A 17,666-nucleotide genomic window follows, 5' to 3' on the forward strand; every position below is an offset into this window, starting at 1 on the left:
ACTATATACTTTTATTTCTATCAATTTAAATATATCCGTGTAATAATCAATATTATACAATTATATTTTTGTATCACTTATGAATAACAACGAATATTAATTCTAAGACCGAATTAATTTTATCATTTATGTAATACTTTAAAGTATGATAAGGCATATTTATTAATATCATATATTAAATTAAAGACCTCTTTGTGTACTACCTGGTGTGTATTTCACCCCTTAGGGGAAGAATATCCTGAAACGCTTAAACACATCTCAACTCATTTTTAATCAGTATCTCAAAAATAAAGATTCATGTTTCTAACTTAAAAAATGACGAATTTCCAAAATTCCTTCCTTCGAGGGTGTCTTCTCAATATAACAACCCTACTCATCAAATTACATGGCCCTAACTTTAATAGTTTACGCTCGGCGACGATGAATCAGTCAGTCAGTCAAGACATGTTATTTTATTATATAATAATATATGCATCATCAACCTCGGGAATTAAGATATCATGTCTCATGGGCTGGTTAATTCCTATATAGCATAAGTCTGAGAGACCGGAATACAATACTACTAAGCATTGCTGTTTGGGCAGTCAAGTATATGATGAGAATGGTGTCTGATAAATGGGCAAAGGGAACTGTTGCACTATTTTTTTTTAATGTTGGTCAAGTTTATTCTACTTTTGATTAGTTAGACAGAGTTACATGCACAATAACCAAGTAAAACAGTTACGATCTAGTGTGTTCAAAGACAACATTTTATATTTATTGATTGTAAGTTATATACATCTACGTTAGTATTGATATTATATATGACGACCTCCGTGGTCGAGTAGTGTGTACGCCACTCCGAGGTGCCGGGTTCGATTCCCGGCCGAGTCGATGTAGAAAAAGTTAATTAATTTTCTATGTTGTCTTGGGTCTGGATATATGTGGTACTTTTGATTTTCCATAACACAAGTGCTTTAGCTACTCACATTGGGATCAGAGTAGTGTATGTGATATTGTCCAATATTTATTTATTTATTATTTTTATAAACAATGAAAGACACTAAGTATTTTTTTAATTCAGCAAATAATCATACGGGCTATTGAGTAAAGTGAAGCCTGCGATACGATCGACCTTAAGCCTGAGAGATTGTGATTGTAATACTCAAATTAACGACGAGATTTCAACGTGTTATTAGCACTAACGTAATATTATCAATCCCTTTAAGAAGCGTAACAACTGTGGCTAAAATTTTCTTTCTGAGGTAGAACAATAACGGCTTCCCTTATATTTAATTCAATACTGTAACATGACGATTCAAAAAGTTCTTTTATAAACCTCCTTGAATAAAGAATATTTTGTTTTTGCTTTTTTCTTTTTAAAATAAAAAATGTATTTTTTTTTTACATTGAAAATAGTCAGCAGAATAACAAAAGCTACTATTGATGTTAAGTGGTACCATTTCCCATAGTCGTAGGAACTGTAAGCAATAATAATCATCCCACTGTCAAACTGAAACATAACACTACTAAGTATTACTATTTGGCGGTAGAAAACGTGATGCGTTGGTGGTACCTACCCAGACGGGCTGCAAGCTCAACCTCCAAAATATGTTAAAAGTAACATAGTCCCTGGGTTATTAAAATACAAAATAAAAGGAATAGAATAATTTAAACAAAATCAAATATAAATTCTGAATTAAAAGTCACAATTACAAAAATATTCACCATAAAATGTTATTATTCTATATTGAGAAAGTAACATTTTAAGAGAAAAAGAAATAATAAGTCTTATTTAACAATACTAGAGTATATTATAGTAAATATATATATTATAGTAAATCCGAGATGGCCCAGTGGTTACAACGCGTGCATCTTAACCGATGATTGCGGATTCAAACCGAGGCAAGCACCACATGTGTATCCACCAACCCGGATTGGAGCAGCGTAGTGGAATTTGTTCCAAACCTTCTCCTCAAAGGTAGAGAAGGCCTTAGCCCAGCAGTGGGAAATTTACAGGCTGTTAATGTATATATATTAGTAGAAATTAGTTGATTTCCATAAAGAGCAGACAAATTCATATAACTATTTGAATAAGTAACAAGATTCAACTATAAAATAGTATTCGAATTTAATTGAATATCAAATAAAATACGAAACAAAACTGATTAAAACACTAGCTTATACAAACGTCAAGAACACCCGCAACCAATTTTGCATAGCACAATTACAGTGTGTTCTTAAATTCCGTACCGTGGAAAATTAGATATATAAATTGCTGAAACTTCTATAAAGATCGATGTAAGAAATGTGAATTGTGCAACACAATTTATAAAAGATCAGCGATTATAATATCTTTGTGTTAATGTGTATTGCACTCATGTTTGCGTGTGTGTAGAACAGATATTAAATATTCCTATTGGATAATATGATATTTTAAATAAATAGCTTAAATGTTGGTTTTTGTTTAAAGCAAATAAGATGTTTTATTATTAAATCAACGTATAATTTATAAGTTATCGTTTTATTAATATATCTCTGTTTTACTCGAAACACAAATTAATAGAATGAAAAACAAATCATCAGAAATAAAAAAAAAATAACGTTTAAAATATACCAATAGCTTAATATATATATATATATATATATAAAAAGTATATACATACATAATATGTTGTAACTTTTAATCTTAATGTTGATAAGAAATAAATAATCACATGTATTCGTATGCTTACGAAAATTTTGTACTCGTTTTTACGAAAATGACGCGCACGGAGGAGTATGAACTTTGTTAATATGGAGGAATGCAGAAAGCTAATATTTCAATGCTATATACATTAGAAATAAATTAACTTAATTAAAAAAAAAATAATCACACACTCTAAATGCTTTTGACACACATGCACAAACACATACATACGTATGAATATTTAATACAAAACAATCATAGTTTACGTTCATACAAGCTAGTTTACGCTAATAACAACAGACGTCATGTCAATTATACGCTTTTTTGACATTTGTTTTTTTATTGTAAGCGTGCTAAGGTATCCTCCGGCTCAACTTTAGTTTTTGCTATCTTTGGAATTAATATATATCATATGTTCGTTAACAATTAAAGACGAATTTCGAGCAAGTACGTCAGTCCTTGCTCGAAATTGTAATAAATGTATAAGTAAATTCTTCAGATTCTCGAATAATGTTTCTACTCTGTTACTAAATCATAAAAAAAAAAAATTAAACAAAACTTAAATATTTGTAACTTGTACCAATCAACAAAATAACTTTTCATTTTCCCGATTGAAAACCAAAGAAGTCTTTGTACGGAAATGCTGTCGGTGCGACGCGACCGTTCCCGACTTGCCGATAAAATATGAATTTCATTTCGATTATGCCAACAAGATGATGATGGAAGATATAGAATAATCGATATTTAAAAATCGAACGAATGTAGTAATCTTTTTTATTTTCCATCTTAAGGTTATTGTAATGATTCAGATTGTTAGAAATTGTAATAACGTCAAGTTAAAAAGGATTGCAAGTTGTTTTGCATACAATTTTGACTCGGATAATTATTATTCTAAGTGAAAAAAAAAACATAAATGTATATAGGTGATAAATTTTATGATATCTTTGCAAAATTATAATAATTGTTATCGTTAAAAAAACATCAAAAAATAAAGAAGGTGATAAAAGGGCGTAGAGTTAATTTTCCTATATTTTCATTCAGAATAATTAAGTGTAAATGTCTAATAATCATACCTTGTGATTTAATAGGCGTGAACGTGTTAACATAATAATAGGTACGTATATATACATATACCGAGAACCGAAATGGCCCAGTGGTTAGAACGCATGCATCTTAACCCATGACTTCGAGTTCACACCCAGGCAAGCACTACTAAATTTTCATGTGCCTAATTTGTGTTTATAATTCATCTCGTGCTCGGCGGTGAAGGAAAACATCGTGGGGAACCTGCCTGTGTCTAATTTCAATGAAATTCTGCCACGTGTGCATTCCATCAATCCGCATTGGAGAAGCGTGGTAGAATATGCTCCAGATCTTCTCCTCAAAGGGAGAGGAGGCCTTAGCCCTGGGAAAATTACCGTGGGGAATTTGCTAATGTTATATATTAATTATAAGTCAAAGTTTTTAAATTATTGTTTATTAATTTTGTATTCATACTCTAGCTAAGACGCTATTTAAATAACTAAAAACAACAATACAAGAAAACTAAAGAAATCGATTGATTCTTTTATGATAGAATAAGGTCTTAACTCGTCTTCTACCGGATGGAAGTCCCGGCTTGGAATGAGTTCATCTTGGATCTATCCGTGAGCTGTTAATTCAACGCCGACTTGAGTTTATTAAGCTCGTTCCTTAGCTATCGATAATTACAGAACAGATAACGCTATTCCTTTATAATATGAAGAAACAGAAGTTATTAACATATTATAATAACCTATAGATGTACGTGGATAGAATGTGTTTTAAATTTTCAATTACTAGCGTAAAATAAATATTTAAAAAAAAAGATCTCTAAAACCAGTCTGGGTAATTCTACTAAAAAAGGATTTATATTAAATAAGTACACTATACTATTGAATGATATTTAAAAATTATATTAATATGAGCTGGTTTAATATTATCTCTTGAACATTCTAGATGTAAATTAATCTAGTTGTTTATTGAGAATATTTAAGAACTATATATATATATTTTTTCTAAAATAATAAAGAAACTTATTTTAAGACTATCGCATTAAATACATATTTACTTTTCGTATGAAAATATCATTTTAAGTTTTATAAGATTTTATAAATCTGCAATAATTTTATAGATTTTCGGTTCAAATGTTGAAAGTTTGAACCACTTCTCATACCAGGTCAAGCTAAAATGACTAATGCTGCAGCCAGAATTACCTCTTCACGAGAGAACTTCTCGACAAGCGTCGTTTTAAATTTGACACACACTTAGAATGAATAACGAAATACATTTACGGCTTAAACTATAAATAGGGGTGATTATATAAATAATGCATCTTTCTCTTTCAAATGTCAAATCAAAAATGACAGAAGAAGAGAGAGAGTTAAATCTATTCAATAACGAAGGCCCCTCCACGATTAATCATAACGCATTAGTGTGAGTGACGCCCGTGCTTACGAGACGTCATAGTGTGCGTGAGATGACTCATGTAATAAACACGTCAATAAACATAGAAATAAGTTTATATTTGTTAATGTAATGTCTGTGTAATGTCTGTGTTAAATAAACTACACTATACGACTTATATAAACAATAGCGTTAAATTTTAGTAGTTCAAAATTTATTTTGATATTTCGAAATCGTTCATAAGAGGTATAGTGTTTTGCTTGCATTTAACTAGAAACACTACAATTTTATTTAGTCTCATTTTATACGATCACGTGCAGTTTTATGTCCCAACAATAATTTTTGCTCTAGCGTTTAAAATAAGCTAGTAAAATTTAAATTGATAAAACGTCAAAATACATTTTAAGACTGAAATAATGTTCCAATAATATCATTTACCAACATTAAAATTATGATTGATGTTTCAAACATTTTGTCAGATTGGTTTACGTTAATTGTAGTTACTACTCCGCTCCTTAAGCTCGTAAAGCTCGTAAAGCTCCTCCATCTCACGATGTTTTCCTAAGCAAGAGATGAATTGTAAACACAAATTTAGTACATGAAAATTCAGTGTCAGAAATTGACAGATTTAGAATTTCCAATGTTACAGACACAACGATATTGAAATAATAACATTTTGTATTTCGAATTCAGAGTCAAATGTAAAAAGAATATTGAAGTTCAACCCAGCCAGTATTTTAAATGAGTTACTTTATACAACCTAATAAAAAAATATGGATACAAATATTGTTAGCTTGATGTTTATATATAGCTATATTAAAAACTATGAGAACAGTCTTTTAGCTCGTGATAAAAAAGTTAAACGGCTATAAAATCTACATATACGTGATGAAGCTTAGTTATCTCAGAATATAAGCTTAGAGTATAAAAAAGTTTCGTGTTATCGAGCACGGGGTGCTACATACGAGTGCTCGCGGAATCTCTTCATATAAGCTGAAGCTAAGCCGCAGCTTTGTTGCTTAAAAATACACATACATTTAACTAACGTGATTATAACATTTAAAATGAATAAAAGATTTAGATTAATTTATTAAATGTTTAAATAGGTAGACTGGCAAATGGGTCACTTCAAGGTTAAAGGTCACCACCGTCTACAGAGATCGGAACTTTGATGAATGTTAACCATTTATATTAACCCTTACAAGTTAATGCGTCACCAACCTTATGAACAGTGATATTGTGTATCTTGTGTCTGTAAGTTGATACTCTTCGGTAACATTTACAATTTAGATTTAAAAGGTATGTCATAATAATTATCAAAACATTTCACAATTCTCAACGGTTTGCTTACAAAATACATTATGCTGTCAAGTGTCTAGCCAGTTCTGAATTTAGAGATCAGTTTCGCTGGCGCGTCAGCTTTCTAACGCCAATTACAGCATTAATGATTACGGATTTGTACAGAAGTAGCTTGGATTGTAACAGGAATAGTATTTGTCTGATTTATAAATTTTACAATGTTTAATATAAATATACCTGATGTGTTATTGTTTGTGAGTTGCCTTAAATTAATGTAACATTTTATTATAACTCATTAATTTATAATAATGTAAGACGTGAACGAAGATAGCCCAATACTTAGAACGCATACATCTTAACCGGTAATCGCGGCTTCAAATCCCCGATGAATTTTCATGTGCTAAATTTGTCCTCTCGTGCTCGCTGGTGAAGCAAAACATCGTGAGAAATTCGTTTTGCACATGAAATGTGTTTAATTTCAATCGAATTTTGCCATACATGTATCGACCAATCTCCATGGTTAGTTTACTTGCTTTATGTAAAAATTACACGCATTAATAGCTAGTGTATCAAGTGTAATTACAAGCACAACAAACATATTAAATAAATAAATTTCCCTGACCGACTCCCGGCCAATGTGGGTCACTTCAGAGACAAGCTAAGCGTAGGTGGTATTGTTGTCCAGAAATGTTTGTACAAAAACGGTACACTATTCATTTGCACTCAAAGAAGAAGATTTGTTTACTTAAAGAGGCACATAAGTATAAATTACTTATTCCATATGTGTCAAAAAAAAAAAAAACAATAAATTTTATTATCCTGACCCGGGAAGAAAACTCACATCCATCAGTCAAACAGACATCGTCAATATAGTTATTTTATTTTCATCATTTACATCGAAACGTATATAATTGTGCCTAGTAAGATTATTAACACAAAACCTATTACACGTAAAACTTTAGTTCAAACAAAATTACTTTACAAATTTGTTGCAAACTTTGTGCGAGATTAATTCAAAACTCGCCCTTATGTCATTTAGAATAATGTAGAAATTTCTATACAGTTTCCACGACCAGCATGCCATATTGCATTCTAGTAACGTTATTAAACACGTGATTGTGCATGTTCCTGAAAGTAGGTTAACTGAAAACTGCATTGGTTATATGAAAAAAATGTGTTGCAAAATGACTTTTATTGCTAATGCCATAAGAGTTAAGGTCTATGCAACAGACCTCGTAATCGAGGTCATATCATTACAAGTTATTTATATAAATAAGAAAAATCTTTCTTGTAGCTTTTGAATTGACTCATAATATTTATATTTTCGTATTTTTTTAAATTATATTTGGAATAAAAAAAACACGAAATAAGTGCAAAAACAAAAAAACACTGAGGAAAAAAAAAAGTTTAATACGCACTTGGGTTGCCTTTAAAAAGGCTTTATGAAATATATAAACTTGGTGGTCGAGTTTTGTGCAAACCCGTCTGCGTAGGTACGACCCATTCGTATTATATTCTAACACCATACAGGAATTCCTAGTATTATTGAGTTCCAGTTTAGGGGGTAAGTTACCTAGCGTAACTACAGACCCACAAGGGGCATAGGGGCAAGATGTCCCATCTTAGTTACCGAGGTTGGTAGCCCTTGGTTATAAGAGAAGTGATTAATATTACAGTACCAATGTCCGTGGTGACCACTTATCATTAGGTATTCCGTTTTCCAGTACTACCTATACGCATATATAAATTATTTATTACATAACAGAATTAAATTGTACAAACGGTGAGCCCAACACGCCTACGCTCTCCTCGAGCCAACTTCAAACCGTATATGAAAGGTTATTAAAAGTAAGTATGCGTTCAAAATGAAAGTAAATAAAAAAAAAAAAGAAATAAAATCACATACATACATATTCTCTTACACATATATAGCGAAAAATGTTTTTGTGAAACATTAAAAAAAACTATGACAAAATACTCGTTAACTTTTTCTTACTTTTAGCTCAGAATATCTACCAACAGTCACCATCATCGTATAATTAATCATTTATAATTAAGCTAATTACATAATAACAGATACGATAATAATTTACTTATACGTTCTATCATTGGTTTATTATAAAAATAAATACAATACTAAAATAATTATCATCCCTAACATAACTTCTGAATTATTCATTTAAAAAAAAAAAATTATAATTACCAAAATATATGTACGTACTAACCTAACAAAGTTCAAGTTCTATAAGTTAATGAGTACCAATTTTAGTTACATTTGCATAACAGAATGTAACCTATGTTTTCAGAAGCAGATTAACTAACAGTTAGTTTTATGAGATTCACATGCTCAGTAACTATAATTTCAATTATAAGATCTTATATTGGTAATTAAGGCGCAGTGACTATCTTGATGACAAATCTTGCTTCTCATTAGTACTAACAAGCGCATAGTTTTAAGGGAAATTAAAAAAATAATCTATTAAGAAAATTAAAATCGGACAAGTGTGAATCGGAATCGTTCACTGAGGGTTCAGTACCACATATGAAACAAAAAAAATACGGTTTTATGGTTTTTTTCTACACTTACGTTGTATGACATTGCGGTCTGCCAAACTTAATTATTCTAGGTCAACGGGAAGTAACTGACTACCGGAAACATTTTGAACATACCTCGATTGAACTGGATAACTTAAAAATTGTATGTTTGTTCTCTGTGCGTTCCTACTATTTATTCAATTGTGATGAAACTTTGGCGAATTGGTACGGTCTACGGGCGCCCAATAAAGTGAAAAAAACCATTTTATGTAGGCCCTTATTCTATCGTGAAGAGCAGAAATTGGTAACTATAATATATATGATGTACAATCATTTCGTTACGGCGACCAACCTCAAGGGAGATTAGAAAGCTATGCAGGATATATTATAGAACAATTGTGTGCGCAAATACAAATGCACTCTACATTCCCTCACTCATAATATGATTGGAAAGCAATCCGATACGATTGGAAGAGTTCCTGTGTCCGAACTCGTTTTAGTGTAAATGGCGAGACTTAAGAGAACATCATAATCAATATTTAAAAAAAAATCTCACATATTTACCATAGCATACTAATTAGGCATCAACATTTTATTTTTCTAATTTTTAATGTTTTTTAATAAATTATCAAAAGAGTTCTGTAGAGATACTTCAAGCGATAAAATAGCTTATGCGGGCCATTATTCTTAACACAATTTTTTTTTTTTAAATACTAATATGTTATTTGTAGAGGTTATTCAGGTTGTCAACGTAGTAAAATATCTTAAGATTTACTTGGACACCCGAATTAAATATACAGAATACATTTACACAAAATAAATTATTAATATATTTAATACTTTTGATAGTTTAAAGTAATTAATAACATGTTAAGCTATTTTCAAGACACATTGTGCTTGTAATAGCACCGGGTACAACATCATTCAAAGGGTCAAGATTGAACAAGCGAGTTACACATCACCAGATTGCCTATACAGTTAATCTATTGTGGTTATATTATCATATAACTACATCACATACATACATATATTATATAAATTATAAAGAAAATTGTTAGACACAAAATAGTCCATACATACTTTCGTATACGTTCTTTACAACGTGTTTCACCGTCTTTAAAATCTTAAAGAGTTAAATTCACTTTTTGGGTACTATATTGTATATTATTATTTTATATACTAATAACGTATTCTAGCCGCAAACAGCAGTACTTAGTAATGTTGAGTTCCGGTTTGAAAGGTGAGTCAACCATTATAACTACAGCGCGAGGAACATAACATTTTAGTTCCTAAGGTTCGTAGAGTATTAGCAATGCAAGGACTGGTTAATATTTCTTACAGTGCCAGTGTATATGAGTGTTGGTAGCCAGTGATTTCAGGTGAATCACTTGCCAGTCTGACGAACTAATTTATATAGTATAATATATAAATTGGATTAGTATTTCTTTATTTCAAAATCCAACTGATCTGTTTTCAATATATGTATAATTGGGAAGTAGTCGGTTTTTATTAATAAGAGCGTACAGTCCCCATCATCACTTAGGTTAAATTAAAAAAAGTTACATTACATTTTATAATAATTGTTTCATGATTTTATTTTGTTGCTCACTGTTCATTTAAGATATTGAATCGTGTGAGAAATGCAAAATTGTCAGCAGTGTACGTGTGCGTATTACAGCGTTTTGTGTTGAGAAGTTTAAACAATCGTTATGGCTGCAGCTTAGGTAGTTAGCAGTTTATCGCTTCAACCCGTCTTTACAGTTGGTTTGTCAGGAGTGTATTATATTTATGTGTGACTAGAGCGAACTTACTAATTATCATGTACAAACTTCAAAGTAATATCTTTAAGTTACTTGGTGGTAGATCTTCGAGCAACCCGTCGGCTCTACTCATCACACAACATGCCGCTAAGCATCGAAATTTAGTATTGTTTTGTTCCGGTTGGAAGGTTAAGTGAGCTAGTCACATGCACAAGGGACAAAATATCTTAGTTCCCAAAGTTGGTGGTGCATTAGTGATATGAGGAATTAATAACATTTCTTGCAGTTTAAATGTAATTTGCCCGTGTTGATCACTTCGGACAGGCCACCGTCAGATGGCCTATTTACCATTCAGCCTACCTATGACATAAAAAAACATTATAGTGCCACCTATAGAGTCCAATTAAAATAACAGAGACTCCCTCCAGCACACACCAAAGATTTTATCAAATTCGGTCCAGCTGCACACGTAAAGAATAGTGATAGACATTTAAAGATAAATACATTTATAAAATATATGAAATTGGATTGAATTTAATTGAATGGGTTTTACAAAAAATACATTTAATTCGTATTTTTTCATCAAATTACTTACCAGCACTAACCTTTATCATCCGGTAAAATAATATATCATTAATTGTCTTGGTGTGCGAAATAGAATGACACTTTAAACGAGCTGATTGGATGAAATTGATGATAAATTAAAGCCCTCACAATCAAAATTTCACAAAACCTTCCTAAGTGCGTCCCTTACATTAGGAAACGAAGGTTCTCAAATCCCAAGGCTCTGTATAGCTTTACGTTCATAATAATCAATCTATCCGAACTTTGATTTAATAAATGTAAATCTTGTATTGGTTCTAAAAATGTTGATGTAAATTCAATAATAATTTCAATTAAGAATTTCTTTTTTTAGTTGACATCCAAATTCAAAGTAGGAATAAATCGCCTAGACATCCTTCTTGTAATACTATATGATGCAATCAAATACTCAAGAAAAAGTAAAGTAAACGAGACTTTGCTTTTACTAAGTCTAACAGTACAGGGTTAAAATTAAGTTAGAAAAAAGTACCATACTACAAGTACAATATATAAAATGCAAAAGTACAATCGCAATATTTAAACAAACGGTCGAATTCAAAAAGAGATATCTAGAAATATTATTTCACATTCAAAAGAAAGAAATATCAAAACGCTGAAAATGTAAACAAAGGAACGAATAATGAAAAGATTACCTTGACTTTTTTTCCATCAACTCGATTCGCAACGCACATTTGCAGCGAATTGCGGGCGACCTTTAGTAGTATAACGATTTGAATAGGATCAATTATACTAACCCCACGTTGGTATTCATTAGAAGCATAGTAGAGAAAAGTTTTTCCTCTATTAATAACTAGTATTTATGTGCGGTTTCGCTCTGTATGATTTTGATGAAATGTATTTTATCATATATATAACATTTTATCCCAAAAGTGTGAAAATCGCGTTGATAATTCATGGATGGACTACATTAATATCTTCAAGGACCTTTATGGTACTATTATGCCTATGACTGGATCCTTCAAATCTAATTTGCTTTCGAAGCGTAACAATTTGGCTAAATAATTTTTCAAATAGACCTTTATTCTATATCTAACGTAAAACTACAAATAGTCAATAATTAAATATTTTATAAGAAGCTTAAAAATGATTGTTACTGATATTATTTCGTTTTAGACCATAATTTATATTTTCGAAACGAAGTCATCATCCCGTATAAACACTGTTACTGTAAAGAGCAAACTTCATAGCTACCATCAGTGTGCCATCAACCACAAGATCTATGAATTTATGTCTCTTGTCTACATTTATAATGAAATGTACAAACATATATATATATATTATACATATGTATGTGATGGTTATATTGTAGCATCTGACGCATACGTTTATTATGATATATGTAAGTATACAATATTAGTTTAGTTACGATATAATATGTTTTAATGAGAATAAGGAAGAATTGTGGAAAGTATAAAAATTCCACGAAAAAGTACTTTCTTTTTCGTGCTGGGCTTTGTCGAACACGAGATTAATTAAAAAACTCAAACAGAGCATAGGTTTGAACCCGAAATCATCAGTTAAGATCAGCGTTCTAATGTAATGTATTCAATAAAACTGGGCCAAGAAGCTCTAAAAAAGTAATCAAATCAATATACTATGTATTCGAGTGGATTTGTACGATCACTTTTGAACCATCATTTGACCAAGACCGGCAAGAACCACTTTAATACAAATTCAGTTATTAATAATTGTAAATAGTTGAAAAACAAGAATACACTATAAAAGTGACTGGACACTCAAAAATGGCTCTAATATATTTTCAAATAGAATTCAATTTAATAATTATAAAAAGGGAGTTATGATCACATTGAAACTTGCAATATGTACGTTATGGGCTAGACTATCTATTATACTGGCAATGTTTTCATTGCTGATGGTTTCGCGGTCGATATCCACTCGGAACAAGTATTAGATACTTTAGTCTGTGTTACTCTTGTGCACTTTCTGTACTATTACAAAATACAAAGCTTGTGGTAGTTCATTTAGTATACAAATAAAGCTAAATTGCTGTGTGAGCAGGTCAATCAAAGCCAAGGATCAGATGTTTAAGTAGAGATAGGCACTACTGAGAGTAATAGGTGTAGTGCTTATAACTAATGTAAAACAACTCGTGCTTAAAGTAACTTAGATTGAGAATTTTATCGACGAATGATTCCACAAAAAGGTCTACATAAGTCTGCGAAAACACATCTGTTCTTAATGTATAAGGGACTGATTATACTCTCAAACAATTGGTATCAAACATTTAACTTCAAGTTGTTTGATTGCTATTCATTTATTTTCATTATTAAAGTTGTTTTTGAACAATAAAAAATGAAATGAAAAATATTACGCAAGAACCTTGCCAAAGTACAAAAACGTTTTTTTTTCTTTTTATTTACATTTTTGACACAATAGTTAGACTTAGACGAAATTATTGCAATACTTTTTTTTAAATTAAACCATGTTTTTTTTTTTTGTCTAGAAAACATCAGGCGCTGAATTGCTGTTTTTATAAATGTTAATTAAAAATATTTAAAAGAAACAATGACGTGAAAAACTCGAACTGTGCTCGTTCGAAATTGGAGTCTTAACTAGTCTTATATTAAAACCATTTTCTAAAGTTTGTTTGCTTGGAATAGGAAGATAACAAAAACCAATTTACGAGCGCTCTATGTAATTCCGGTATTTGCTCTAATTAGAGGTCAAAATGTAATTAACTCTGGGTTGACACAAAACACAAAATGTACGAAAAAAATTTTAGACTTTGACACAGATGATGAAATTAAAAGGATTATTATATTTCACTGCTTCAATAAGATAAAATTATAATCGTCGGCGGGTCGTTTCTATGGATTAATTAATTTTCATAAAGATTAATTGCTGGAATTATTATACACGTGCCATAGAATATTCTTGTGTAAAAATATATAAAACAGTAGATTTAAAGCTCATGCCAATTCGAGTTGAAACAAGTCACGTTTTTAATTATAAATAATACTTATTATATTATTATATTAAACTATTCCCAATAATATATATCTTTTAATGAGTATAATAACATTTAATATGCAATATATATATTTCAATATTACGTCACACAATTAAGACTAACCTAAAAATATAATATTCACTTATACGAATATATAAAATGTGTCATAAGATTACGATAACAAAGTAACTGTTAGCCATTTACGAGTATTTGAATACACATGTTAATTTGGAATTTAAACTAGGTGTGAAAACCACTAATCCTCTAAAGACAGCGAAGCGCAAATTACTAACAAGGTAACAGAGTTCGGTTTTCAAAGTGAGTAAGTAAATTTAATGCTGGCCAGTACTTGAATTTCTAAGAAATTACCGTTTAGTTTTGAGATTAATACAATGTTTAAATTTCTAAATTTAATAAAGATAAATGTCTCGCCCTTGCTCCATAAATTCTTACTAACATTGAATTGTTCATATTTTTTAAACCAAATTAAAATCGTAATATGATTAATTATATTTTATGATGTTACATCAATTTTAATCTTATAACTAATTTTAATTAAAAAAATCATAATTATTAAGCTAATGATGATTAGACAATAATTAAAAAAGATTTTAGAATATCTCATATCAAAGAACTCGTTACTACATTTCGTAGAACATCTACAGAAATCAACTAGCTACGACGTAGCTGCTCCGAGTATTACAAGAGTATCGTTAAAGAGTATGGTAAAAATATATTACTAAACTTTCTTTCCGCTCAACTAAAAACCCATGATATAATATATTTTTATATTTCTAAAACAACCGATGTCGCTAATATACTAGTTAAAAATAATATATTTGTTAATTTTACGTCGTCTGTATTTGCAAAGGGCAAACTGTTTAATTGTGCCTGATAAATTTAAATTCTCAGAGCTCCTTACAAAATAACCCCTTTCTATAAATCTTCCTAATAAAACTTCCAAAACAAAACGTGATTTATTTCAAAGGCAAGAACTAATAAAATATGAACGACACAACAAATCAAAAAATCTCGGTGAGTACAAAACAAAAAGGCATTAGCATAAGAAAATTCTCACTTTTATATTCCGCGCGTTGAGTTTCACCAAGTCAGTACATAAATCACGAAACCACTACACGCACTCACGATAACAGCAGCGACACGTCCGCTCGCCACGACGTCCGGGCGACGAATAACAGGTAAGGAGCGTCCCCCCACAATGATGGTGCACTTACGTTATCATTTTTGGCATCATTTCTGTTCACTTGTTATCACTTTTTGTTAACCCTTGTTAGTTTTGTTTGCGATATATTGTATTTTTGATTAATTTAATGATTGAATTATAATTTGAACGGTAAAATATTATGTACGTGTGTAAAAAACATATAAATTCTTAAGAAAATCTATAATAATTTAGTATTGAATTTTATTAAAAAAACAGCTAAATTGCTTTTTAATTCCTAAACTTAATCTGATTTAATATTAAATGGAAAAATTACGACATAATTAGAGCTACAACAATAGAAATCATATTACAATAAATATAAACAGCGAGTTTGAACAGATGAGTCAATAAATAATAAGCATATTATACATAAAAATTGGTTCTCTTAAATTATCTCCTAAATTTATTATCCATAGATATTTTTAGAACATTGTTTGAAAATATAAGCTTAAATCCTGGATAGCTTTTAAGCAGTGAGTTCGAATTTTAAAAATAATATTTTCTATCCGGCAGAGCTTCTATTTTTTCATCAAAATATAATACTCAATACCTATAATACTATTTTATTAATAAACGGATTATTTATATAATCCGTTTATTAATAAATGCGCACTAATATACAAAAAAATAACATATTATTATTAAATAAAGTGAAACCTTTTTCCTTATTACTAAATATAAAATCGTCATTTAAAAATTAACTCAACACTAACATTGTAACGATAGTGTCCTTTAGTAAAGTTATGTACCAAGAACGTCTGTTAATGTAATGAGCCAATATGAATACACGACCATTTAACATACGTGGGCATCCTAAAGGTTAAACTTTAATATATTGTACGATTAAATAAATATACAAAAGAAAAGCAATGATTATAACAAATAAAAACTTTGATGTAACTGTGACCAGAGAGACTAAACAAACTTTGTTTTAAGATCGCCAGAATTCGATTATTTTACCATCGGATAGTATACTTATTATATAATTATAATAAAACATCTTCAAAAGTATTGAAAGCGCAAAAAAGCGGAAATGGTGTTATTTTCTCTTGTCAAAGTATTTAAAATTTTAGTAAATAAATATGAATTTAATTTTTATTTTTGTCTTCTATACGTGTGTTAAATGGTTAAATAATCTGATTGGAAAAAAAAATTAACTCACTTACATCATTAATTTGCTGCTAATCATAGTGATGGCGACCTTAAACTGGGACGCAGCAATTATACAGATATTGATGTTTGGCCGTAGAATGATTAATGAATGGTGAGCACCGATTTAAACGAATCTGCACGAAGCCCTTCCAACAAAATAGATAATCATTATAATTATATCATAGGTTATAAATCTTATATTAAAATTTAGTTCAAATATATTTTTGATATATGACTATGCACATGAATGGGTATATTACAGCCACTATAAAACCCAACTTGATTTTAAGGGAACGATTTTCCTTAATATCAATTCGGAATGCTTAAAACCTCCTCTAATTTTGAAGGGTGAGTATGCCAGTATAACTACATATATCTTAGTTTCCAATGTGGTGGATATCGTGGCTTACTTTTTAATCATCAAGTCGTCCTTATTTCATCCTTATTTTCGATCACTTTGTGTTTTAAGAAATTCTTAAGAAATATAAAAATCATTATATAACGTAAAATATTGCAGTCGCATTGTACTGATCATAATAAGAAATAGACTTCTAAGATCCAATCCAACAGATAGCTCGGATTAAGCGTAACGTAACGTAATTGCGCTGTTCGGATCTGTAATCAGTTTAGTACATTTCAAAGGAATTGAAAACACATTCGAGATTAAACTGTAAGCTTAAATTTTATAGGATTCATTTAATATAGCTTATTTATTAAATAATATATATATTTATACCATTCTGGCCGTACAATGTATTTATAATTTATCTCATACTCTGAAGATTAAGGAAAACATTGAAAACGAGAACGCGTTGGATGTAGTTCTGCCATATGCAACCCGCACTAGAACAGCGTGGCCGAATAAAATAAAATCGATTGCTGGAAGGAGTTCATTTGAAAATACATGATCGATCGAACATTATTGCATCCATACTATACGTAATATTCGAACCATAAAGTGGTTAAACAGATTATAACCTGTACTTGTCATATATTTCCATTTTTAAAAAAGTTGTAAACGAAAACAAT

The 17,666-nt window shown here is 30.1% G+C and overlaps 1 protein-coding gene across 1 annotated transcript in view; it reads right to left on the reverse strand.

Annotated features, from left to right (window-relative positions):
- Window positions 1-15,450, reverse strand: part of LOC113398313 (acid sphingomyelinase-like phosphodiesterase 3a) — an 80,145-nt gene extending 64,695 nt beyond the window's left edge. Inside the window, exon 1 of the mRNA XM_064215345.1 lies at window positions 15,339-15,450. The gene's annotated coding sequence lies outside the window, so the exon portion shown is untranslated. The remainder of the gene's footprint in view (window positions 1-15,338) is intronic.
- Between the last annotated feature and the right edge of the window lie 2,216 nt (window positions 15,451-17,666).

The sequence above is a fragment of the Vanessa tameamea genome, chromosome 7, assembly GCF_037043105.1.
Source record: "Vanessa tameamea isolate UH-Manoa-2023 chromosome 7, ilVanTame1 primary haplotype, whole genome shotgun sequence".
Taxonomy (NCBI): Eukaryota; Metazoa; Arthropoda; class Insecta; order Lepidoptera; family Nymphalidae; genus Vanessa; species Vanessa tameamea.